The 24,883-nt window shown below is 44.2% G+C and overlaps 1 protein-coding gene across 1 annotated transcript in view; it reads left to right on the forward strand.

The window, feature by feature from the left end:
• Window positions 1-18,238: 18,238 nt before the first annotated feature.
• Window positions 18,239-24,883, forward strand: part of RBPJ (recombination signal binding protein for immunoglobulin kappa J region) — a 186,669-nt gene continuing 180,024 nt past the window's right edge. Inside the window, exon 1 of the mRNA XM_081130719.1 lies at window positions 18,239-18,377. The gene's annotated coding sequence lies outside the window, so the exon portion shown is untranslated. The remainder of the gene's footprint in view (window positions 18,378-24,883) is intronic.

The following is a 24,883-nucleotide window of genomic DNA, read 5'->3' on the forward strand; positions in this document are numbered from 1 at the left end:
TGAAGTGCCAGGCAAGAAGCTGGAGATGACTTGGACCACCTGAGATTGCTCTGAACCCAAGAGGGGTGGGGTGGGCCTGAGGGAAGGCAGAGTAATTAGTTAACAAGCCAGGCTGTCCAAAGGGCTAGGCCAGCTCAGGGGCAACTCAGGCAACTGCCAGCATCTGAGGTTCCAAGTGGAGGGAACATGTCCCAGCAGCAAGGAGTTAGGGTGGTGGTCCCTACCCAAGGCATATGTCCACAAGGAGTAGAGCGCCAACCCCCTGTCTCCAGCTACAACACACACCAGCTGTGAGCCTTCAAAGTATCTCCTAGAGATTCAGTTGCTAATCTGGAAATGGGAATAATAATTCCTCCCTCATAAGTTTGTTTTGATGAGTAAGTGCATGCTAAGTATGTAGGACAGTGCCTGGTACACAGCTGAACTCAACCAAAGGCAGCTGGGATTCAGTGGGAAGGCTGGCATGGGGAAGGGGCGCAATGCTCACCCTGCTCTAATCATTCCACACTTAGCTCCTATCTGAAGGTCAGATGGGATAAAGCTTCAGTGAGGCAGGTCCCCACAGGGGCTGGGCCGAGGCCATCCCTCCGCTGTAGGGGATGCTCCCTCTGAAACTGGGGTAGGCGGTTCTTACTGGGTAGCACTCAGCAGGCTGCTTCCACAGAGCAAAAAGACACGAGGCGGGGAAAGACAGAGATAAACAGAGCCTGGAGAGCAGTGGGTGTCTATCCCAGGCCCTCTGGTTTCTGTTTCTCTCAATGTCGTGGGCTGATCATTGAGTCTGAGGGAAAACCACAGGGATGGTGACCTTTGTCTCTACTTGTGTGGTTCAGAGTTTTCTGCACCAAATGCCCTTGAATTTTCACTCTTATTTCATTTTTTAAAGTTAAATAAAATAATTTTTTTTTTAAATAGACTCTGTGTTCTGCAAGAATGTCCGTGTGTCCTAGGAGCCATCGGAGCCTCTGCTTCTAGCTGCAGGTCATGAGCACAGTCGGGCAGAGCGCCAGGAGCCAGACAGCTGCATTTGGAGCCCGGTGCCACGACACTCCCAGGTCTGGAGGTGTGTGAGCCTGGATACGTTCTCCAGCCTCTCTGTGCCTTCCGTTCCTGACTTTTTAAAAAGTGGAGATAATGGTAACTTCAGTGAGCTAATATGGATAAAAGCACTTAAAACAATTACTTGGTGAGGTCACACAAGTATTTGCTAATATGGCCATGGTCCACATCCCCAGGCTGCTGCAAGCCTCCCCGAGCTGCGGGGCTCCCCGTGTGGACACAGGGCCCCCTTAACTGCTCAGTTACAGACCCGACTGTGGCACAAAGCACACAGTTACTGAAGGCTAAATGAAGCCGCGAGGATTCTTTTGGTTACGAGTAACAGTAAGCCTGCCCCAAGCCGACATCACAGAAATGAGATTTTACGAGTGTGCATAACTAAAGAGTACACGGCTTGATTCAGATGCTCAGAGGGTGAGGTCAGGCTCCAGTGTCGCTCTCAGCTTGGCTCTGCCTCGTGAGCCGACTCCATTCGCAAACGGGATTTCCTACTCACGTCACGAAATGGCTGCCAGTAGCCACGGGGGCTGCGTCTTCCCTGGCTAACAACCTGCTGAACAAAGGGGGGGACTGCTTCCTTCACACAAATTTCACAGCCTTCGAGTGGCCTGACTTGGTCGTGTAATAGTCACAAATGTTTCCATTAGCGAGGTCTGGATAAGTGTCACCCCTGGAGCCAGAAATAAGGCCCAGTAGAGAAATGGAGATTCAAACATAAATTGAGGGGCTACTCCCCTCTGCAAAAAAAATGTTTGCAATATTCGGAGATGGTGGAAGGGAACTATAATGTAGGAAGAAAAGTCCCTGCCTTCTTTTTCCTTAATGTCTCTAAGCACTTTTTCTCCTCTTTCCATTCCAAAAGCGAGAGTCAGGGCATTTGTAGCTTGATGGCTGAGAATCCACACTTGGGAATAAAAGTGTCTGGCCAACTCCCGGCTATGCCACTGACTGCCTCTGTGACCCAGGGTGGCTGACTTTAGCACCTTGGGCCTCAGTCGCCTTGTCTGTAAAACAGGGCCAAAAATCCTACCTACCTCATGGGGTTGTTGGGAGACTTAAAGGAAAATATCGGGCCTAGGAGCATGTCTGGCTCACAGGAGATCATCAATTTGCACTTGTAATTATTATGAATGAGTGAATATTCTTACTCCAGCTCTGGCCTATCTCACTCCGCGCTGGGCTCTGGGCTAAAAGCCTTTAGGAGAGAGAAGGCCAAGCTGACCAGGGGCAAGGAGGGCCCCGTCCTGAGAGTGGGGAAGGAGCTAGGAGTGTAGGCCCCAGGTAGGCCAGGCTAGAGCACAGGCCTAAGGACAGGAACTGACCAAATCAAGTTCCTAAGAACTGCTCTCTACCACTGAGTTCCTAAGAAAACCACAGCATCTCTTTTTGCTTCCATAGCCCTGTCTCCTGAAGAAGGCAGTGGAAAACACCATTCAAATAAGGCCCAGAACTGTGCCGGAGTTTGCATGCCGAGTGTTTATATAGATTAGAGCATCTCTGTTGACTTGCAGCTTAAACCTCCCAGGCTTTGCAGTTCATCAAAGTTTAATGTTCTGTTTCATGTTGTTCCTTGCCATCGCTAAGTGGCTCTGTCAGCTCTTAGAAGGGAAACTTCCCCCTTCAGGGTACATTTCCCCTGCCCTGAGCGGAGAGCCCCGTTGCTAAGGGCATCTGTTCTGTTTGCTTTTGAGAAGTACAGATGTGAACACTCACCAAGTCGCATCTTTTGTTCTGCTCATCTGGCAGCAGGGCAGCAGGCTGATGTAACAGCTGCAGAACACTGGGGCTCCCCGAAGGGGGAGAGAGAAAGAAACAAGCCAAGTGCAGCCCAGAAGGATATGCCAGCACTCAGGGGCCTCCCAGAGTTGGATCTGTTCTTAGGAATCTCACTCGGCATCAGTCCAACCGGTGTGGAGGCTGATAGGATGCAGCTCACGGGGCAGCTGCGAGGGGAAGGCGGTGGCTCAAAAGGGTCATCAAGATACCTGTCGTTTCTGCCCATTGCAGGCGGAGTGGGGGCTCCTGGCTGCGGAAGAGCTGGCTCTACCATGAAGGGATCTGAATTGCAAAGTGTTCATTTGTGTCTTATTCTTATCAGAGGACAGGCCCAGGATCTTTATCAGCAGATGCTCAGAGAGTACCTGAGCTAAGTTAACTGTTTGGGTCATCTGCTTGAGCATCCATGGTTTCCCTGTGCTGTGAAAGCTGGGGATAAAGAACAGAAGCTCAAGGACTATTTGTTTAGTTGCTGACTACTTCAGACCTTGCACCAGAACTCACTTCTTGTGTGATAATATACCATAAAATAAATAGAAGAAAGCATAGATGAATATTAGCCCAAATACGATCCATCTAATCGTGCCCCCGACCGCCTCCTTTGTCCAAGCCACCATCCCTTTCAGCTGGGTTAGGGCAACCGCTTCCAGCTGTGCCCTGCTCCCACCTTGGACAGCCCGCCTGTCTTTTAGTTTATTCTCAGCACAGCAGCCGGGGTGACCTTGTGAACACGTAAGTTCTATGTGTGCTCAAAGCCCTCCAGTGGCTTCTTGCCTCACAAAAGGCAAAAGCGAAAGTCCTTCCAATGAATGACTTTCAAGGCTCTATGTGACTTGTGCCCCAAGTGGGTGATGCCACCTTGGAAGTGGCTCCTATCGCTTCAGCTGAGCCACTCAGAGATGAGTGTTTCCTTGCTGAGCCTGAAGAAACTGCAGAATTGTGAATGAATAAACCATTGTAATTTTTGTAAGCTAATTTTTGAATATGATTTGTTACACAGCAATAGATAACCATCAAGATTTCATATTAAAAAAAATAGTTCACTTCTAAAAAGATTCTAGAGCCTCTATTAAAGAAAAATAGTTAATGAAATAATAAACTTTTTATTATGCATTAAATTTCAAAAGGTTACAGAATAGTATATATAAAAACTTTTTAAAACATATTTTAGTATAGAAGGTAGCTATAAAGTTCTCATGAAGTTTGAATTTTTAATAAATTCACTTCCATAATAGGTATAAACAAGTTGCAAAATTGTTTTTGCAATTTTAACAAAATTGCCAATGATTTATTTGTTCTAATCTCTTTATAGAGGGAAAGAGAGCAAGAGGGGGAGAAAAAAAAAATTCTCATTTATTTCTAACCACCCTACCTTTAAAGTATCCCCCAGGAAAGGGATAGCAACAGCTAACATGTAAAAAGAAATAGAAAAAATTAATTTTTAGGCTGAGCTACCAAAAGCCCAGTTCCTGATGAGTTAGGAAATTTGGACAAGTTTTGAGTGTTTTTAAACATGTCATGTTCTGTTTTGGTGGTGGTGGTGGTGGTTGTGGTGGTGGTTAAGGTGGTGGTGCCTTGGACCTAGCCCCAAGTAAGATGCATTTCCATTGTATAGTCCGGGTGACCGCACTGAGAACACCTGGCTATGGAGCAGTTTAAATGATTCCTTAACTCTCCTCAATCTGCCCTTATCTAATGTATGTCACTGTTCCTTGCAAACAGAACAGGCCTAAGTCAATACAACCACACTGAATTTTCTGCAACTAAAGTTTCATTCTTGCCCTGGCCACTGTGGCTCAGTTGGTTAAACATCATCGCATGCACTGAAAGCTGACTGGTTTGATTCCTAGTCAGGGCACATGCTCAAGTTGTGGGTTCAGTCCCCAGGAAGGGCGCATGGGGGAGGCAACTGATCGATGTTTCTCTGTCACATAGATGTTTGCCTCTCTCCCTCTGCCTTCCTCTCTCTCTAAAATCAATAAAAACATATTTAAATTTTTTTTTCATTCTTTTTATTAAGCTCCTTAACACTGGCATTGATTTTGTGTTTGAAACAAAATGCAGCAGTTTACAGTTCTCTGAGTTTCATTTCATCTTCTTGGTTTTAAGGGTGTTTTGCAGCCTGTCAAGGCCAATTGAACCTTAATTGGATCACTTGTCATAAAGCTGCACCTTTCAGCCTTAGGTCTTCTGGAAATTTTACAAGTATGTCTTCATTGAGAAAAATGTTGAACTTTTAAACTCTGTTGGAGTAGGTGGAGTCTTCCTGCAAAATTTCATAGGCATTTGATGTTTTAAAATCCCATAGCCACCACCAGGAGATTAAAATAGTGTCAGACAAACAGGTAGAAACAACCTGAGCAGGGGTTGGGTGACTTTCAGATTAAGTGTCCACAACCCCACCCAAAGTAAACATGAAACTCCCCTCAGAAGCCCTTCATTTCAATTGCTGTTCCACAAATGCACTTTTGTGAGATCCAATGCAAATATCTGTTCTGTGTTTATTATTCTAACATGTCAGCGTCCTCTTCCTGTTTGCCAGCCTAAGCTCTTTTGAGGCTGGGACAACTTTTGTCATTTGGTTAAACAGCACACAGAACTCGGGGTGTCTAAAGTGCTGGATGGGGGAAAATGGGACAAGTCAGAGTAACACGGAGGAGTTTCCTATAAAAGTGTCTTTTAACGATTTAGTAAACACAGCAAATCAATGGGAAAGAAAAGGGCTATTTGATAAACAATGCCTGGATATTGGTTAGACATTTTGAGGTAGAAAAATTCCATTTCAACCCTAAACTCATTCCGTGAATCAAAATCATTATCTTGAGAATATCATGCTCAGCAAAATAAGTCAGACAGAAAAAGTCAAGAACCATATGATTTCACTCATATGTGGGCTATAAAACTAAAAGTGACAAGTGAACAAACGAGCAAAAACAAAAACTCATAGAAACAGACAACATTGTGGTGGTTACCAGAGGCAAGGGGGGTTGGAGGGGCAGTAAAGGGTAAGGGGTCAAATACATGGTGACAGAAGATCTGACTTTGGATGGTGGGCACACAATGCAATATACAGATAACGTATCATAGAAATGTACACTTGAAACCTATATAATTTTATTAACCAATGTGACTCCAATAAATTCAGTGAAAAAATGTAAATGATTCAATAGACATATAGAGCAATGGAACAGAATTCAGAGTTCAAAAATGAATCCTTATATTTATTTCTTACATTTATGGTCAATTGATTTTTAACAAAGGTGCCAATGCAATGCTTTGGGGAAAGGATAGCCTTTGCTGCCAATGTTGTTGGGACAATTGGATAGCCACAGGCAAAAAGATCAGCTTAGACCCTTACCTCACAGTATACATAACATTGAACTCAAATTTGATCATAGACTTAAATGTAAGAGCTAAAATAATAAGACATTTAGGAGACAACAGGAGAAAACCTTAAAGACCATGAGTTAGGCAAAGATTTTATAGATATGATGCCACAAATAGGATCCCAAGAAGAACAAATTGATAAATTGGACTTCATCAAACTTAAAAACTTCTGTGCTTCATAAGACACCATTAAGAACATGAAAAGACAAGCAGCAGACTGGGAAAATATATCTGCAACACAACTTCTGGTCTCACAGAGTTGATCTTCTTTAGAGGGTACAAGAGGCACATGATAAATAAATTAACAAATAAGAAAAATATCAAATAGTGATTGGTGCTCTGCGGAAGAGAAAACCACTGAGATTTTTGTTGGATGCTGGCCATATTAGATTGTGTAGTTAGGCAAGAGTTCTCTGCTGAGATGTCATTTAAATCAAGCAATCTGAGCTCTGAATAACAAATGAAAAGCCAGTCATGTGAAGACCCAAAGGGCGCACCGCCAGGAAGAAGCAACAGCATGTGCAAGGGCTGTAAGGTGGGCGCAGGTTTGGCACGTTTGAGGAAATAAACAATGGCCGGTGCCAGTTGAGGTGGGAGCCATAGAGGATGCCTGGTCCCACAGGGCTTTGCAAGCTAAGCTGAGGAGGGGCCTGTCTTCAGATGTGATTGAATCAGATCATTGTGTGATCTCTACTAAACACAGAGGTCTTCCCCAGAGGTCTTCATTGCAAAGAACAAAGCTGATTCTGGCTTGTGTAGCAGAAATTTGTTTAAATTTTATCTATTTCTTTAAAATTTTTTTCTTTTAAAAGAATATTGAGCAAGTCATAAATTTTTTTTTTGGAGGACCTGAAAAACAAGACTCAGGGTCAAAGGTCCAAGGACAATTTCTAAAACCACAAGGAGGGAAGCCCTACTGCGGATGCCCCATTGGTGATCCTTCTGTGAGGAACTCAATTCTGGCATCCTTGCCACCCCCAAAGCCAGTTGACTTTGCTGTTTCTAAAAAAAAAAAAAAAATTGCACAAACCTTCCTTTTTCAAGCTGCTCACCAGTGAATCAAAAGTCTCTCAAGCATGCTGAATGGCAGAGCCTGAGTGACCAGCTTCCATTCCAGTTCCGAAAGAAGCCAGGAATTTGAGTTTTCTTGAGTCTGGTTTTAGGGAATAAAACTTTTAAGGCTGGAATTTTCCCAAATATAAGAGGGATATGTATTTTTTAAGTATTAGGAAGTCAGAAAACACAAAAAATATCCATGAAATGGAATGAGAGTAAAAATATGGATCCGAATTAGGAGACTGTTGTAGTGTTTCAGATGAAAAATAACGGGGTGCTTGATAAGCTGATAATATATTATAGGATGGTGGTTCTCAAAGTACGTCCCATGACCAGCACTATTTTCTGAGAGCTTTGTTAGAAATGCAAGTTTCAGGCCCCACCCTGAACTTACTGAATCTGAAACTCTGAGGGTGAATGAAGCCCAGCAATTTGGTTTTAATAAACCACCAGATGATTCTGATGCATGCTAAAGTTTGAGAACCATTGGTATAGGGCATGGGGAGGAGAGAAATATTCAGCAGTAGTCTACAATACTTCTTCATGGATTTGATATGAAATTTAAAGGAGCGAGTGGAATCAAGGAAAACCCGTAGATTTTACTTGAGTGACTGGGAAGACAATAGTACCTTTTACCAAGATGGAGAAACTGTGAGACAACTGGCTGAGAAAACAAAGACTGGGGAATTCTCTGTGGACATGCAGAGTTTGTCAGGCATGCAGAAGGTGATGTCAAGTAGGCATTGGCTAGGATTCTGAAGTATCTGGAAGAAGTCAGTGACGGAGAATTATATATGAAAAGGTCTACATTTAAGTAGAATTAAAGCAAATACTCGTGAGGTCACTAAGAAAGGATGTAAATGCAAATGGATCTAAGATAGACTTTAAAAGTCTAGATCAAGTGTGGGAGGAAGATTCAGCCAAAGAGACCTAGATTGAGGGTCCATGGTGGACATGAGTGAGCATGGTGGACAACTCTTACAGAATGTGGCAGAGAAAGCAAGGAAAAAGTGCTTTCAGGAAAACAGCAAGGTCTACTGTGCTGGCTGCTGCTGGAAGGTAAAGAAAGATAAGAGGAGAGTGACCTCTGGATTTGGCAACAGGGAGTTTTGGAGAATCATATGGAAATTACTAGATTTTTTTTCTAAATGTATTGTCATTATTTGCTACTCAGAGGGCTGGAGAGCTAATGGGAAAAATTAGATAAGTTAATTAGCTTGGGCTGTCACACAAAATACCATTTATTGGGTGGCTTAAAAATTTATTTTCTCACAGCTCTGAGGGCTGGAATTTGAGTATCAGGGTGCCGGCAGGGTTGAGTTCTGATGAGAGCTCGTTCCCTGGCTTGCAAAAGCTTAGCCATCCTCCCTGGCAGAGAGAGAGAAAGTGAGAGCAAGCTCTCTGGTGTCTCTTCTTCTTTTTAAAAGGTGGAAATTTCATTTTATTATATCCCTGGTTTTTCAAAGTGATGAAAAGCAAGGGCCCGCAACCAAGATTACTCTACCCAGCAAAGCTATCATTTAGAATTGAAGGACAGATAAGCTTCCCAGACAAGGAAAAGCTAAAGGACTTAGGTATTGTGCTGAGTGAGATAAGTCAGATAGAGGAAGACAAATGCTATATGATTTCTCTTACATATGGAATCTATAAAACAAAATAAACAAACAAGCAGAAGAGAAACAGATTGAAAGATACAGAGAACATTTTGACAGTTGCCAGATGGCAGGGGGTTTGGGGAGATGGGTAAAAAAGATGAAGGGGTTAAGAAGTACGAATTGGTAGTTACTGAATAGTCACAGGGATGTAAGGTACAGCATAGGGAACATAGTAAATAATGCTGTCATGGTGTCAAATGGGTACTAGATTTATCTGGTGACTCTTCTTAAAAGGGCACTAATCCTATCGTGAGGCCACCACCCTTCCAAACCTAATTATCTCCCAAAGGCCCCATCTCCAAAAACCAACACATTGGGGATTAGAGTTTCAATGTATGTATTTGGAGGGGGCAGGGGAGACATTATTCAACACATTCAGTTGTATAATGTTTAAAAGATACCTTTTCTTTGCTCATGTGAGTGGAGGGTGCATGAGTCCTCAGCCTCCTGCAACACGGCCACATTAGTACTCTCAAACCCTCTCCGCAGCTCCCATCCATTCCACCCTCCCTTTGTCAGGCTCTCATCATCTCACACGCAGACGGAGTCCTCATCTGTCCCCAGACATCCGATTTTACCACCCTTCCTCCAGTGCCTCTTCCATATACCAGGCTGATTTCATGAAAGGCGATTCTCTCCATGCCACTCCTTTGCTCCAAACCCCATAGCTCAGCAGTGCTTTCAAAATGTGCAGATTCTAAGCATTACCAGGGTGCTTGTTAAATAGTCAGATCCTCCATGCAGTTCTGGATTGAGTCTGGGGCATTCATATTTTTATCAAGTGTCAACCAAATGATGCTTATCATGGAGGAAGTTTGGGGAACACTGCTCCACATGATAAAGTTCAAGATCCTTATAAGGGCACAATAGGGATTAATAAACTGACCCCATTTTTTTCTCTCCAGCTCCCTGACACTCCCCACCTGGCACCCCAGCTCCAGCTATGGAAATTACTTGTGGCTCTGAGTACCCCATTCCTCCTTGTGCCTCGTGCCTTAGTACACGCCTCTCTGTTTGGAAGAGAGCCCCTCTTCACTTCGCCACCTGAATAATTCCTCCTCATTTTTCAGCTCCCAGGTCAAAGTTGTTCCATGAGGGCCTCCTGCCCCCTCACTCTTTGTAACACTCTTTTTATACGTCTGCTGCACTCTGGGTCTCCACTACAACAAGAATGTTGGAGTGTTATATTTCTTGCTTACATATTTGTCTCCCCACCAGATAGACGGGTCCTCCACAGAAGGGAATGGGCCTTTTCATCTTTGCATCCCTGGCTCCTTGAACAGAACCAGTTGCAATGCAAGTACCCAATAGATGTTTGTTGACTAAATAAACTAGTAAATTATTACAGGCAGGACAAAAGGACTCAACAAAATTGCACATTCCTTAAGGACTACTATTAAAAATTAGGTAGAAGATAGTCATCAAGGACGCATGCATGCTGCAGGCAAGTACATACATGCAAACACACACACACAGGTATCCACAGAGAAAAAACATGCCACCCCCTGTGGGAACTGAGGCACCTGCTGTTGCAGACAATAACGGTAACAGTCCACCACAAGCTGGTCTGGGTTCAGATCCAAATGAATGGAAGAAAGACAGAGGCCACTGTCAGAAGTAGTGAAAAAGCTGAATTGTTTCAGGTAGTCAGGCTGGAGAATGTGGAGGCTTCTCTCCAAGACCCATTGGGGTTTCCAAATATCTCCTGATTGAAACTTTAGGATAAACCATCCCCCAGAAGATGTGCTGGAACCTGACCCACAGGTCTGCTTCTATGGGGTAGCCGAGGATGGGTGCTTCCTGAGGCCAGGCTGCTCTGAAGGACTGTGATGAAAGGCTGCTGCACCACCGAGAGAAGGTCCTTTCCCAACCTCACCAGCCAGAGAAAGTTCCTTCTCCCTCTAGGAGGAGACAAAGAAGAGTAGGGGGTGGCAGGTATGTTTCTCCCATATATTTCTCTCTGGGAGTGGAGTGGAGGCCCCCCATGGAAACATGGGGACTAGGGGACACATTCCTTCACTGTCCCCCCCATGGGAGTCCTTTAAGAAGGATTGATATTTGTAGAGTCAGGTTTAAGAAGGAAGTGAAAATCAGTTTTTCCAAAGTCAAAAGGGAAATGGAAAAGTTCACATCACGTGAATCTGCAGGATCTGTATGAGAGACTCAGATGCTGAAGTTCAAATACTCTCCAACTTCAAGGTTGGGACAAAGGTTGGCAAGTCACTTAACCCCACTGAGCCTCCCTTCAGCCATCCATCAAAGGGCGGAGGGATTAAGCCATCATGCCCTTGGCCAGGTGAGATGATGGCAGAAGGGCTGGGTGGGCTCACTATCTTCTATTGTCATTGGTAAGAGTAATAACCGATGTCACATCCAAGAGAAAGCTGGCTGGGGAATGGCGCCTCTGCCACTCTGGTGGCTGGCTCTCCCTCACCCACAACCCTCCCACGTTCCCACCAGGTCTGTCCACCTCAGCAACCTCCTCCAGCATCAGCTCTGCCCCAGGACCCCAAGAGACAGGTTTATTTCCTGGCCCCTCAAATGCTATTGCAGTTAACATCTAAGCACTTTTCCACATTCACTCTGCTCTCTATTCTCTTGAGCTAAATCCCTGATGTTATCTCTCTCTCTGGTTATGAGGTTCCAGGGAATCACATGTCTTGGAAATGAGCTTCTTTCTATCTGGTAGATTTCTGAGTTCAGTGGAGGGAAATCCTCCATGGCACAAATAGGCCTCCGCCCCAGGGGCTCTTCATAACAACTGCATGTTGATGGTAAATTCTCTAGCCACCTTCCTTACGACTGCAGTTCCTGTCACGTGCCACACAACCAGCAACATTTTGACCTGGAAATGGTTTACCCCATCATCAGACATATCCTACAGGTAAGGACCACAGGTCCTAGAGGGGAATGAGCAACCCTGCCAAGACCCCACTGCAGGAGAGAGGCAAATCCAAGGCCTCTGGCCTGAGATGCTGCAAACAAGTTCAGCCCCTAAAGTCCAGCTTGGCCTAGGCTCTGCATACTTCCTTAACAAGCACTTAGAACACTTACCATGTACCAGGCACTGTGTGCAGCACTCTACAGACATGAATTCATTCCGTTCTCATACAGTCCACCTTTGGGAAGCGGCTTAACCTTTCCGTGTCTCAATTTCTCCTTCTGAAAACAGAAGCCCAAAAAGTATCTACCTCATAGGGTTGTTGCGACAGTCTCATGAATTAGCACTTTAAAGGCACTTAAAACAGTATGTGGGACAGTGTGAGAGCTACATGATTAAGAATCCGTGAAGTAAATAATGGTGACAAGGACAATGATGGATATAGGAACACAGAGGAGGGGCCCACACCCCAGTCTTGGGAGATGAGGCAAAAGTCCCTAGGAAGCCACCTACTCTGCAAGATGTCAAGAGCTGAGCCAGGTTCACACCAGTGAATGAGCTTCTCACACCTTTGCTCTGGTCAAAGGGTCAAAGGGTCAAATGTAAAATGCAGCCTGGGGGTGGGGGGAGTTACCACATCCCCCAAGAGGTAAAAATGCATTTGCCAGTCCTTATTTACAGATGGACTAACAATGGAAAACTCATGTTCCCCCATCTGACCAGCCCTGAGAACAATGCCAAAGGTTTCCTGTAATGAAAGGGGCTAAAAATACTTTCTGATGATGGAGAGAGTGGAAGTTGAGCAACGCTGACTGAGTGAAATGCGGAAATGATACCAAATGGCACTCGGGCAACAAAGCAAGCGGCCCACCTGGCCTCTGATCTCTCAGTCTTGCCCCAGGACTGTACGCAATGTTTTGTTCCAAGAGGCCACGCTGGGTCTGTGTTTGCACGCTCCATCTAATTTTCTAGAGAAAAAAATGTAGTCAACCATGACTAATGCCAAATTATAGCATAAGATGGTTGCCAGCAAACTGAACACCTAAATACTATAACTTTCTCCTCTGTGCCACCTGTGTCGCCCTTTGAAGATCCTTAGGAACTGGGGATATGTTCCATGCTTTTGGGACTCAACGGCCACATCCATATTTATTACCAAATTATTGTTATCATCAGATGTATTTTCTACGCTGTTCTTTCTTTGTTAAGTTTAATTGCTTTATTAAATGTAACCATTTTGTCAAACCACTGTGGAATGGTTTGTATCGTTTATAAAACTTGTCATGTAGTTCGTTTCCTTTTACTCTCCTCCCCACTCAATGCAAGATAGTCAGTATCCCCGCCAGCACCACCCCCTTTTACAGATGAGCACACTGAGGCACAGAGGAGTGGAGGAGCGTGTCTGAGATCACAATGCCAGCAGATGACAGCCTCCTGACAAGCACTCCTTGCTCCGCCCGGCTGGCCCCTGGAATTCTGTTCCCCTCTCTGTTCGGGGTGTCCTCCTCATTAGAATCTGCTCTGTTTACTATGGCTCATCTCCAAAAGAGGCCTCGGCCTGGCCAAGAGGAGCCTTCTCTTTTTCTTCATAAGTAAGTTTTTCCTCTTCTCCTGTCTGGAAAAGGTGGCTCTGCAGCCAACTCAGTAAGCAATTCAGTGATTTAGGAGCAACTATGTGGTACAGCTGAGTCTCTCCAGATGTTGAGCTAAATAAGACACAACTGGACTTTTTGGGTCTGACACATCCTTAGGAAAACTGTGAGGAGAAGGGGTCCCAAGAGCACTTGAAGAAGTAATGACAATTTCTCAACAATGCCTACCATGCACCCGACACTTGGCACAGAGCTGGGACTCAGGACAAATTGCTGGTAAATTATATGATTCTATGATAACAGCTTACAATTTTCTTCCCTTCAATTTCCCTCCCAGTAGGAGGATTTTCCACTGCTGCACTGTTGAACTCAGGAGTGGCTGTCTAATTTGCGCTGGCCAATGAAAAGTAGACAGAGGTGACACACGTCTGTCTTCCAGCTCCTGGTTTGCCATCTCTCTTTTCCATCTGCCATATAGACTGGCAATGTTCCAGATGGGGGCTGCCCATGGTCCCAGAGTGGGGTAGAGGAGCCCAGCTTCGGAGAATCCACAATGGCCATGTGTGTGAGCAAGCACTATTTCTCTGCTGTGTGGCAAGCCACTGATACTTTCAGACTGTTGTTACAGCAGCATGGTCTAGCCTCTCCTGACTGGCAAACTTGCATGGGATCTCATATCCAATACGTGGTTGAGCCAGAATAGTTCTTCTCGAGCATTTAATGAGTGCCTACTACCTTAGTCCTCACAAACACCCCCTCAGTTGTATATATATAGGTGCTTGTTTCAATCAAGAACATTTCAGTTCACACAGCTCATAAGGAGCAGATCCAGGACTTGAATCGAGATTGCCCTTAATTCATATCCCAATCTCATTGTAATCACTAATCCAAGATGTATCCTTGCTAACTTATTGAGGACACAAAGCTTGAGGAAGTGAAGAATAGGATGAATTTGCCAACCACTGTCAGACTGTCAGATGGTCCTCATACATTTATAAGGTCAAAAGATTAATGTGAACTGCCCCAATTTATGAACAATTACCGAATGAACACCCTGTGTAGACAAAGGAGGTGGGCGTATTTGGAGCTTCTTTGACATGCCTCCGTTCCTGCTTAACTCCTTCCTCAGTTCAGAACCACTCAGCTACTGACCCAGAGTACCTATCCTCTCTCCTATCAGTGGGCAAAGATGCAAGAGCCACTGTCCACCCCAAGGATGGGGTCGACAGCAGCGTGGGGAATAGAAACAACAAAGATTTTGAAAGCAAACAGATATGAGTTCAAGTTCTGACTTTGCAACGTAACGGAATTTAAGACCTTGGGAAAGTTGCTGCTTTTCTGCATCTGTAAAATGAGATAAATAAGATAATGATGCCTACCTCACTGGACAACTCGGGGGAGGAAATAGGATCTTTTGACAAGTGCCTTTCGCAGGGTGTGGCATATAATAGATACTGCGTGAATGTTAGTTCCCTTAGGAATTTACCCACACACATTGGGTAGAGCCTTCTGCTTTCCTGCCTGCTCTTGCCCTTTGCTCCTAACCTCCCCATTCCTTCCATGCTGAATCCAAAGGAGGCAATGGGTCCAGGATAAATATGCTTCCTGATCTGATTTGCACCTAAACACACATCTTTGCCCTAAGAATGTGGTTTGGAAATGGAGATTGAGTGACTTCAATCAAGCTACCAGATAGTGGCAGCCATAAGAATGACACCAAGTGAAACCGAGAGATGAACCACCCAGCTAAGCCCAGCCCCAATTGCTCACCCACAGAATCATTAGCAAGAAAAATGGTTGTTATTTTAAACCAGTTTGAGGATAGTTTACTATGTACAAAAGATAACTGATGCACAAAGTCTTTAATGGACAGTTCTGTGGATGGCTGCTGAGTTCAAAGTAAATCCCCATTCTCTAGGCATTATCCCTGAGTCACAGGTATGGGCTCCCAGCAGCACTGCTCCCTTGGCCTCACTTGCTTGGTCAAGGTGAACCCTGTCTGAGGCCTGACCAATCGCATTCCCTCTCAGATCATGGCAGTGCTCCAGATGGCTAGGCCAATAATTGTCATTGCTGAGGCCTCCAGAGTTGCCCAGGTTCTGCTCTTCTCAAGGTCTGGTTGTTCTACAGTTCCTCAGATCTGATGAACTTCCCTGGAATCTTTCATATCAATTCCATTTCTCCTCAAGATAGCTAGAGTTGGTTTCTGTTGCTTATACTCCCCAAATTCTTGATAAATAAATGTCCCCTTCAAAGAGTTTGACCTTCCAGATGAGGAAGAAAGAGTGAAGAGAAGGCACCAATCTTACCCTCAGGGAGTTTCCAACATAAGAGTCCTCCTGGCTCAATTTTCTGCGTGCTCTTTTACTTAATTTGCAGACCCAGCAACTAAAGAAAGTTCTGCCAAGTCAGTAAGACTTTGAATTATTTCTAATTAACTTGAATTTTATGACCATGTGTCATCCTTGCCTCTGCCTCGAAAACCCAAGAGCCCATCTGATTCTTCACTATATGCCTAAGGCCATTCAGATCCTTGAAAGATGAACTAAAAACTACTTCCTCTTCTGAGTAGCCCAAAGTCCAAAAGGGATCTAAGCTTCTCCTTGTGACCTTTAAGAAGACTTACTTAATAAATGGTTATTGATGTACACTGCCAAGTTTTAGGTGGCATGGTGCATGCAAAAGCTAAATAGCATAGCTATTTTGAGCAGAAAAGGTATTTATAAAAAGGTTGTATCTCCTAAAAGGCCAGGGCACTGTGAGGCTTAGAGGCTCTACCTAGAATCACATCACAGAACCGATCTGGCCAAAACAACTGTACCTGGGCTGTGGACACCAGCACTATGACCCCTGACCCTGGTAGCTGCCACTGGGACCACTGTACTCAGGAAACTGCACAGAGCTATTACTGCTGCCACCTGTCCCCAGAATTAGGTCATATACAGGCAAGATATTCTATAAAACAAATAACAGACACAAAGGCAAGGACACTGAGCCAACAAAGCAGGAGGCCTGGAGCCAGGGCCCAGGAAGCCCCCAGTGTTACTAGACATTAACTCTTTAGTAATTGAATGTGAGGAGGCAGTTAGCACAGGAATCCTGGGGCAGGAGACAGGCACTTGGGCAACGTATCTTTACCAACCATCACAGAGCATTTCAGTGTTTTGACAACTAGTAATAAACTACCAGTGCATACAACTTTCCCCTACAGATTTAGTCACTGTTAAGAAGACTAGCTGTTCGTGTTTGGCATAGATAACCAAGAGCCACCTCCACCTTGGTGAATGTGAGTTAATGATCACTTTTTCTGGCACATGGCCACTCAGTGAATGAACAAAAGAATAAAATCAGGACCTGCCAGTAAGGAAGAAGGTGATGAGGGAAGGTGAATTAGCATAAACAATCAATAGTGTCTGTGATACACCCCTCAATCTACTCTCTAATGATAAGGTGGGGTGGGGGACACAGGACAGGACACCTCAAGGCCCAAGTGGTTAATCATTAGTGTACCTTGCAACATAGCAAGGGTCACAGAGGACCAGGGTGACCACTGTCCCAGTCTACCTGCATCAGGTGTTTCCAAGGATATGGAACTTTCCACATGAAAACCGACATAGCCAGAGATACACAGGACAAGTTGGTCACCCTATGGCAAGGCCAGTTAGTCCCTGACCTGCATGATGTTACTTAAAAGGAGCTAGAAAGGGCCAGAAAGATTGAGTGTGGCCCAAGATCACATTGCTAATTCATTCATCCCTCTACTTCAATTAGTCACACGTTCAACATTGCTTAAGTTTTACAATCTTGTGACATAGCTATTGTTCTAAAGGTGAAGATGCAATCATAATATACATTAATAATAATAGTAGCCTTTACTAAGTGTCTGTCATCTATCCAGCACAGTTCTAGGCACTTCATAAGTACTAATCTGTTTAATCTTTACTACAGTCACAGGAGATACCACTATGATTCTCACTTTACAGATGAACTAACTGAGCCACAAAACAGTTAATTAACTTGTCAAGGCTACACAGTTACTCAGTGGCAGGACCAGGACATTTTGGGCAGGCAGTCAGGCTCCAGTACATGTGTCCTTTGTCACACAATGTACTGTCTGGTACCCGTCTCGGGGTGCATGGCCTGACTGCCTTCCAGCCCAAATCCATCCACTGCAAAGCCAGCAGATCCCACCCAGGCCTCTCACTCCAGATGATATTTCATTTGGCTGACAAATGGCTCATAGAAGAGGGACAGGGAGATGAGAAAGGTCACAGCCCTGTTGCACCTGAGTTGAACCTCAGTTCAAGAGATTAACTTGGGGGTACTGTGCCATGATGAGTGGGATGGTATGGGTTACAAAGACCTGTGACATGGTGCTTTACATCACTGTCCCTTAGCTTTCCCAGCTACAGAACTGGGAATCTGGACCAACTACGGTTAAGGTCCTAAGTTGGGGGAATCCCACTCATCCAGCGATCTCAACTCAACAGAAACCACTGAGGTCAGGAATATCAAGGCCGCCATGAAACATGAAAGACAGTCAAATTAACCAAAAGCAGCATCATTTCTCCCTTTTTCCTTCGGCAATTTGTTTTCCAGGCTGCTCATATGTCAAAATCAGCCCTAAGATTTCAGGATAAGCTGAGGGAAAACAAGAAATAAGAAAGGGTATTTCTTGTTGGTCTTTATAGATGTCTCTACAATCAAAGCACTTCTGAACACTCTCCCCAACAAATAAAAAAAAAATTTTAAAGGCTGTGTCTGCATTTTTTTCCCCTTAGAGGGAATGTCGACTTTCAAGTTCTCTTCATCTTGACACTTTCACTTCCTTTGCTACAAGGTGAAGTAGCCACCAGACCAGGGTGCGAGAGACTCTCCCCGCAGCGTTTCATGACATTGAGCCTCCAAGAAGAACATGCATTAAAAGCTTGTCTTCAAGATGATCGGACTGCTCTCTCCAGCGCTGTTGAGGTAAGCGAGCCCTCTAACTAATTCTCTATGTCACATTGCCCATAAAGGTGTTGAATATGCTTTAGTTCATGATTTAGGAATAAGTCCATTGCTCTTTGCTGTTGCCACTTCATGGTGTCATGAGTTAACCATCTCCTCCGCCATTTCAGTCTCTGCCTGAGCGTGTTCTGGTCACAGGGCCTCCTCTCTGCTGAGGCCTCAGGTTACCCAGCAGAAGACTGAGCTGACCTCCAAGGAGGAGGCTCCTATTCCACTACCAAGATGCTCTCCCTTCCTTAGGGCCAACAACGCTGCTTCTCCTTAGGAACGCTCACATCTCCTGTTTTCCTAACTCCATACTTTCTTTCATTTACCCTTGCAGAGAAACACAAGGAGTTTTCTAGAATTAAAGGCATCTATATTCCCTTTTGGTGTTTTAAATTTTAGATGTTTCCTTTTTAATAAGCTCCTCCAGAAGTGCATCTCCTCATAGATACTAATCGAGTTAGTTGCTTATCTGAAAGAAGCCTGATTTTCTCAGCACGATGCTGGGTTCTGCAGGTGATGAAGAAGGGCCTGCAACATACTTGCTAACCTCACAATTGTAATCTAGTTGGGAGACAAGAGTAGCATTCGTTCGTTCATTCATACATGCATTCAATGCATAATTATTGAGTGCCTACTGAATACTGTATTTGGGAAACCACACAAGTGGTTTCCCAGCTCTGAGCTCTGGCCCCAGGGCAGGGGTTGGGGAATGAGGTTATGACAAAGGGTCACAAACCCACATATACCACAAGCATTGCCTGCAAACTTTCATTCACTTCTATTCGTGCTTTCATTTGACAAATATTTACTAAGTGTTTATAAACATGCCTGGTGGGATAATTTCTCAGTCACGTCTGTGTATTTTCCCAAAGCATTTGGATGCCGCCGCGATTGATTAAATAGGAGGCCATTTACAAATTTTACTGTTCGGAATGTCCTTTTGTCATTGAGCCTTTTCTCAGTCAGTGGATTCAGAAGTTCATTATCATCATGGAACTGCACAAAAAGACTTAACATTAAAAAAAAAAAATGTGCTCTTGCCCTGGCTGGCGCAGCTCAGTTCATTGCGTGTCATTCCATGCAATGAGGGGGATGCAACAGGCCGTCGAGATCAATGTTTCACTCACATCAATGTTTCTCTCTCTCTTCCTCTCCCTTCCTCCCTCTCTCTCTCTCAAAATCAGTAAAAATATTTTTTTTAAAGAAAAAAATGTGCTCTTATACTGAAAAAAAAGTGGGACTTCTATAAGAAAAAACTGATGCAGGGTCCATAACAATACCAGAAGGGGTGGAGCTTTGTAAGAGAGCAGCCAAGAAGGCTAGAGGTGAAAAAAGACGTGAGAAGCACCCGTACCGTAGTTAACCAACCTTAGCTGTGTTCTGAAAAGGATATTACTCTAAATAAAGCTCATCAGTTCTTTCTTTTAAAATAATTTCATGACAAAATTATTTTGTATATTACATATTATTACATATTATATATTACATATTATATATTACACATATTATATAATTATATTATTATAAATTAATTATAAATAATAAATAAATCTAGAACATCCCAATCTTAGCCTTACTCAACAATCCTGATTATTTAGCTTCATTTTTGTAGTTTAGGTTTTGCAAAAGCAAAATAGATTGTAATCTTCTGTGTTCATGGTTCTTCCCACTTTCCAAGTGCTTTCTCTATACATCATTTGATTGAACACCACCAGCAGTATGAGCGTGGGCAGGGCAGGAATTGCTATTCCCATTTCACAAAGTGAATGTGTTTACGAACCGGCAGTGAATTATACAGATACAAAACAGATGAAGGTTAACTCGGTCAAATCGTCAGAAAAATGGGTTATGAGTAACCAAAAAATGATCCTGGGACATGGAGTCTGGAATCTGGGAAGGAGGGAGGAAGCTCGAACCCCGTTCTTCTACAGGCCACCATTTGAGGTCTAACTAAGAGCACCACGCTCACTTTAAATGCCAATCTTTTAAAACCAAAGTACAGGCATGCTAAGAGGACCCAGGAAAAAAGCAACAAAAAAAATATTTTTGAAAGACTGGAAAATAAAATTTAGGAAAGAAAGTCCAAGAAGTAGAATGAAGCACAACAGGAAAACTTAAGGTCAACTGAGTGAGGTCCGAGTTGGCTGAATGGGATTCCACCAGCCAGGAATTTCTGTTAACTGGACTTTCACGGAGCAATAATTGATGTGGGAGATTAAACTGTGTTAGATCTCATTTCAGGCGATGCATATTTAACTGAAAGGCAGCCCTGTCAAAAGAACAGGCTGGGGTTTGGTTTTGCCTCCAGTGTATATTAGGCATCAGACAACTACTTAATACTTAATCCCTCTGAATACTTATTCCATCTCTAGAATGAGTATTATAATTCTTTCCTTGCATGGTTGTTTCAAGGATTCAAGACACTGTATGCAAAGGACCTGCTAAGGTACCCAGGACATAGTAGAAACTCAAGCAGGGGGAGCTGGTGTCTTGGTCGAGGGGAGGGGGGTTAAATATGTGTTCTTGTGGCCTGAGCACTAGACTTTGAGTCAAAAGACCTAGGCTTGGGTCCTGACTCACCCCCTTAGTAACTGTAGTATAAGATATTTGTTGAAGGTAAAGGTGTATCATCCTGAATCTCTTCACATGTAAAATTGAGTACAATTTCCCTTCCAATTTTTAGTTTGAGGTTCAAGTGAAATGGTGTATGTTAAATAGCTCTGAAATATAAATGTCAAATAGAATGTCATTGCTACTAAGTCTCTGAACACTAATCATCTAGGTCAAAACAGACATGTCACTGTATGTGTATGAAAGTGTCACTGTCATAGGAGTACAGGGTAAAATTATCTTCATATTTTTCAGAAGTCTTAATAACAATGACCCAAAAAAAAGCACTCAAATTACAAGACATTTTTAGTTACATAAGGGGAAATTCCTCAATTTTAAGGACGAGAAACATTTGAAAAGGCTCACAGGGGTCATGATGAACTTTCTTTCCCTGGGGTGACATCAGCAAGGATGAACGGCCATCTGTCCCAAGTAGTTTATCAGACAATCAGAGTCCTAAAGCCACGGGGGACCAGAGATAGGTTAGCCCACCCCCTTGTTTGACAGAAGAGGAAACTGAGATCGAGAGAAGTGAAGTTACTTAATCACAAGGTCCCTGCAGTGGGGGGGCCTGAGTGGCAAGCCTACCACCTGCCCATGCCTGGGCTTCTGCTCAGTGTTTTCCATGACTACACTGCTACTTCTGCTGAAATGCACACCCCACCGGCTTTGCATCTGGCGCATGGGAAGGACTGCAGAGCAAATCCGAAGCTGTCTGCTAAGCTAGAGGGTAACATCGCCCTAGAATGTCTCAGTGTAAGGTTGGAGGGCAGTGAGGGGCTGGAAGTCAAATCTTGACATTCCTCCCATCCGTATGCATTTATGATATCATCTAGGAAACATTTAAACAACATAGATGGAACTAAATGTCTTGCCAGGTGGTAGCCTGTGATATATACAGACAGCCCCTGACTCACAAAGGAAGAGTACAGAGGCCCCATACATACAAACAGCTGCTGCGTCCGCCGGCCCCCGCCACCTTGCAGCTGCCATGGGCTGTGTGAAAAAATAAAAAAGAAAGAAAGGGAATAGAAAAAACTTGGACCACTTGCAGATTCGGCACATTCAGAGGCAGAGGAGAGGAAGAAGCTGTGGAAGCAGGAACAGCTTAAGGGAATGGACTCTGGGGATAAATTTCAGCCCCAGGTGACCTGGAGCAGCCCCTGCTCTCTCTGCCCTGAAAAATCTCCTCCTGGCAATGACTGTCCTCTCCCATCCACTGCCAGAAATTTTATCAATGCAGCATTTTGCCTCAGAGCCTTTTTTTTTTTTTTTTTTTTTGAAGGAAGGCAGGGAATAAATAATTAACTTACCATTATAAATATTTTAATAATAATAAATGATGAGAGTACCTGCTTTTCGGGTTGTTAAGATAAAGTCAATCAATGAATAAAAAGTCCTCAGCACTGTGCCCAATATGTGTTATAATACTGATAAGTATAATAAAACTATTAATTCTCTTTATAACTACAATTATTCCCATTTCACAGATAAGATAACTAAGGCTTTTAGAAGTTACTCTACCTAGGCCACATAGCTTAGAGTTAGAACTAGGGTTCAAATTGAGATCTGCTTCCAAGTCCTATCTACTCTGAGTCTTAACTACTCTGCTCTAAACAGTCAGACGCTTAACACTGGGGGAGAAAATGGGGTGAATGAAGATGGAGAGAGCTTAGGGCAATTATTCACACATTAGCAAGAATTAGTTCAATCAGATTCTCTTCCTACTGAGAATCATCCCAATTTGGCTACATTCAGGAAATGAGAATCTTGACTAGTGAAGATGCCAATAGATTTTTTGGGGTAAGAGCAGGGAAGGCCTGGGCGAGGGATCACACTTGCATATTGAGTAGGAAGCTAGGAGATAATGATATCCATGGATGGAAGATGTAGGAAAAAGGCAGTTTGGAGGCAGTCAAAGATGAACTCTGATCCATGTGACATTTTATCTCGGTCTGACCGTACACCCACAGCTCGAGATAACTTATTGGTAGAGTACAAGATAAGTTACATAAACTTCTTCTGGGCTGGTTGGCAACATTACACTCCACTTTCATTTGTAATGCATTTCTTCGGGGAAATGTGTGCTGAGTTCCAAACAAATGACTTGTAATTTAATACAATGAACGTATACTTTGCGCCCCCGTGGGCTGGGCACTGCGCAAGGTGCTGGGAATACCAAAGTAAATCCATGGCGAAGTCCCTGCCCTCGAGCAGCCCCAGGCCTGTGGGGCAGAGATGCGTAAGCAGCTGAGCGGCGGTGGGCTGAGTGTAACTGGAGCGGTGTGCGAAGGGCCTGGAGCTCAGAGGCAGGGGATGGGGAAATTGCTCTGAAACCGCTTCTGGAAGCCAAGCCCAGTGCAAGTGGGGACCTGCACGCAGCGCTGGGAGGGCCGGCAGCCGCGCTTGCCACTTGGCGCTGAATGAGCTCATTCTTCGGCGGCTCCGGGGCCTGCTTTCCGCCTGGCAGGCAGCGGTGTCAGGACCTGTGCTTTTCCCTCAGAGGCTAAAGAGAGAGGTGATCGCATGGACTCTGAACTCAAGACGGTTCTGATTTGAATCGGACTTTCATTGACTAGCAAGGTCACCTTTCCTTTACCTCTCTCAGCCTCAGTTTCTTTATCTATAAAATGGGGCCGATGACAATACCTTCTTTATAGAGTTCCTGGGAGAATTCATGAGCTAACGCGTGCAAAGTCCAGTGCCCCAAATAGAGGAAAAACCTTGCTGAAACCTGGCTGTAGATAGGAATCCCGGCTTCAAATAACTCCACGGGGCAGAGCTGTGTCTCTGAAAGACCGTTCTCAGTGATACACAGATGAGCATTTTAAAATTGCATTGGCGTATATCAATTTTCCTATATCAGGAAGGGAAAAATATATAGCATATCAAACCCTAGATTTTAAAGATATTATTCCTTAGGATGAATAAAAATTTTAGGCTTTATAGAGAGAAAACTATTTAGTTTACATCTTCCCTTCCAAAATAAAAGCAACCAGCTGACTGTGATACTAGGGACTAGAACAGCGGAGGTGTAGCTTTAAATTTTTCTTTTCTGTTTTTCTTTCTTTTCCACCCCTCCCCCCAATGGGCCTGGCTTGAAATAGTTTTCTTTTTCATAACTTTAAATATATTTGAGATAGATATTCATTTAGAAAGGGAGAACAACAGGACCAATGAGGAAATGCAGCAGGGATGGTTTCCCTTCATGTGTTTTCTCGCTGTCATGAAATTCAAAACTTTCATCTCTGACTCGGGATGAAGGCAGCGTTTCCTAATGCCCAACCACAGGGAAAGCACAGCTGAATAGCAGAAAAGAATGCCTTCTGCGTGCCCGGGTTTCTTGGCCCCAGTTTCAATCCTGGTAGAAAAAATTCCCTGAAGTCAATGACAGCTGAGCTCCTCGCCTGGAATTCAGATGATCAGAAAAGGAAAATTACACCCTGAGTTTAGGTTCTGGGGGTACCCAAGCAGCTTGTGATGCACACAAAGGCCAGAGAGTGGACCTGCCACCTGTCCACCTCCACCCCACGAGCTGGGGGGATTCAGTTAGGAGACACAAGGAGGGAGCAGGACAGGCCTGTGTCAGCACATACCAGGGTTTCCCCTAACTTGCAGTATAGTCTCAGGGGACCAGTCAGCTTTACCCATTCTTTGTAAAAAATTACCTCCAGGAAAGTCCCTCTATCTAACACAGCAGTTGGCCTCTGAAGCCCATGGAATGTGATGCCTATAAGGAAATTGCCTGCAGTCAGTACCCCCATCTGGGCTCCTCCTGGGCCTGTGGAGTCACACCTACTGACAGGCTCACATAGAACAGTGTGTTAAAGGCACACAGGAGCCCGGCCGGGCGTGGCTCAGCGGGTGAG

The sequence above is a fragment of the Miniopterus schreibersii genome (assembly GCF_964146895.1).
Source record: "Miniopterus schreibersii genome assembly, chromosome: 1".
In the NCBI taxonomy this organism is placed as follows: Eukaryota; Metazoa; Chordata; class Mammalia; order Chiroptera; family Miniopteridae; genus Miniopterus; species Miniopterus schreibersii.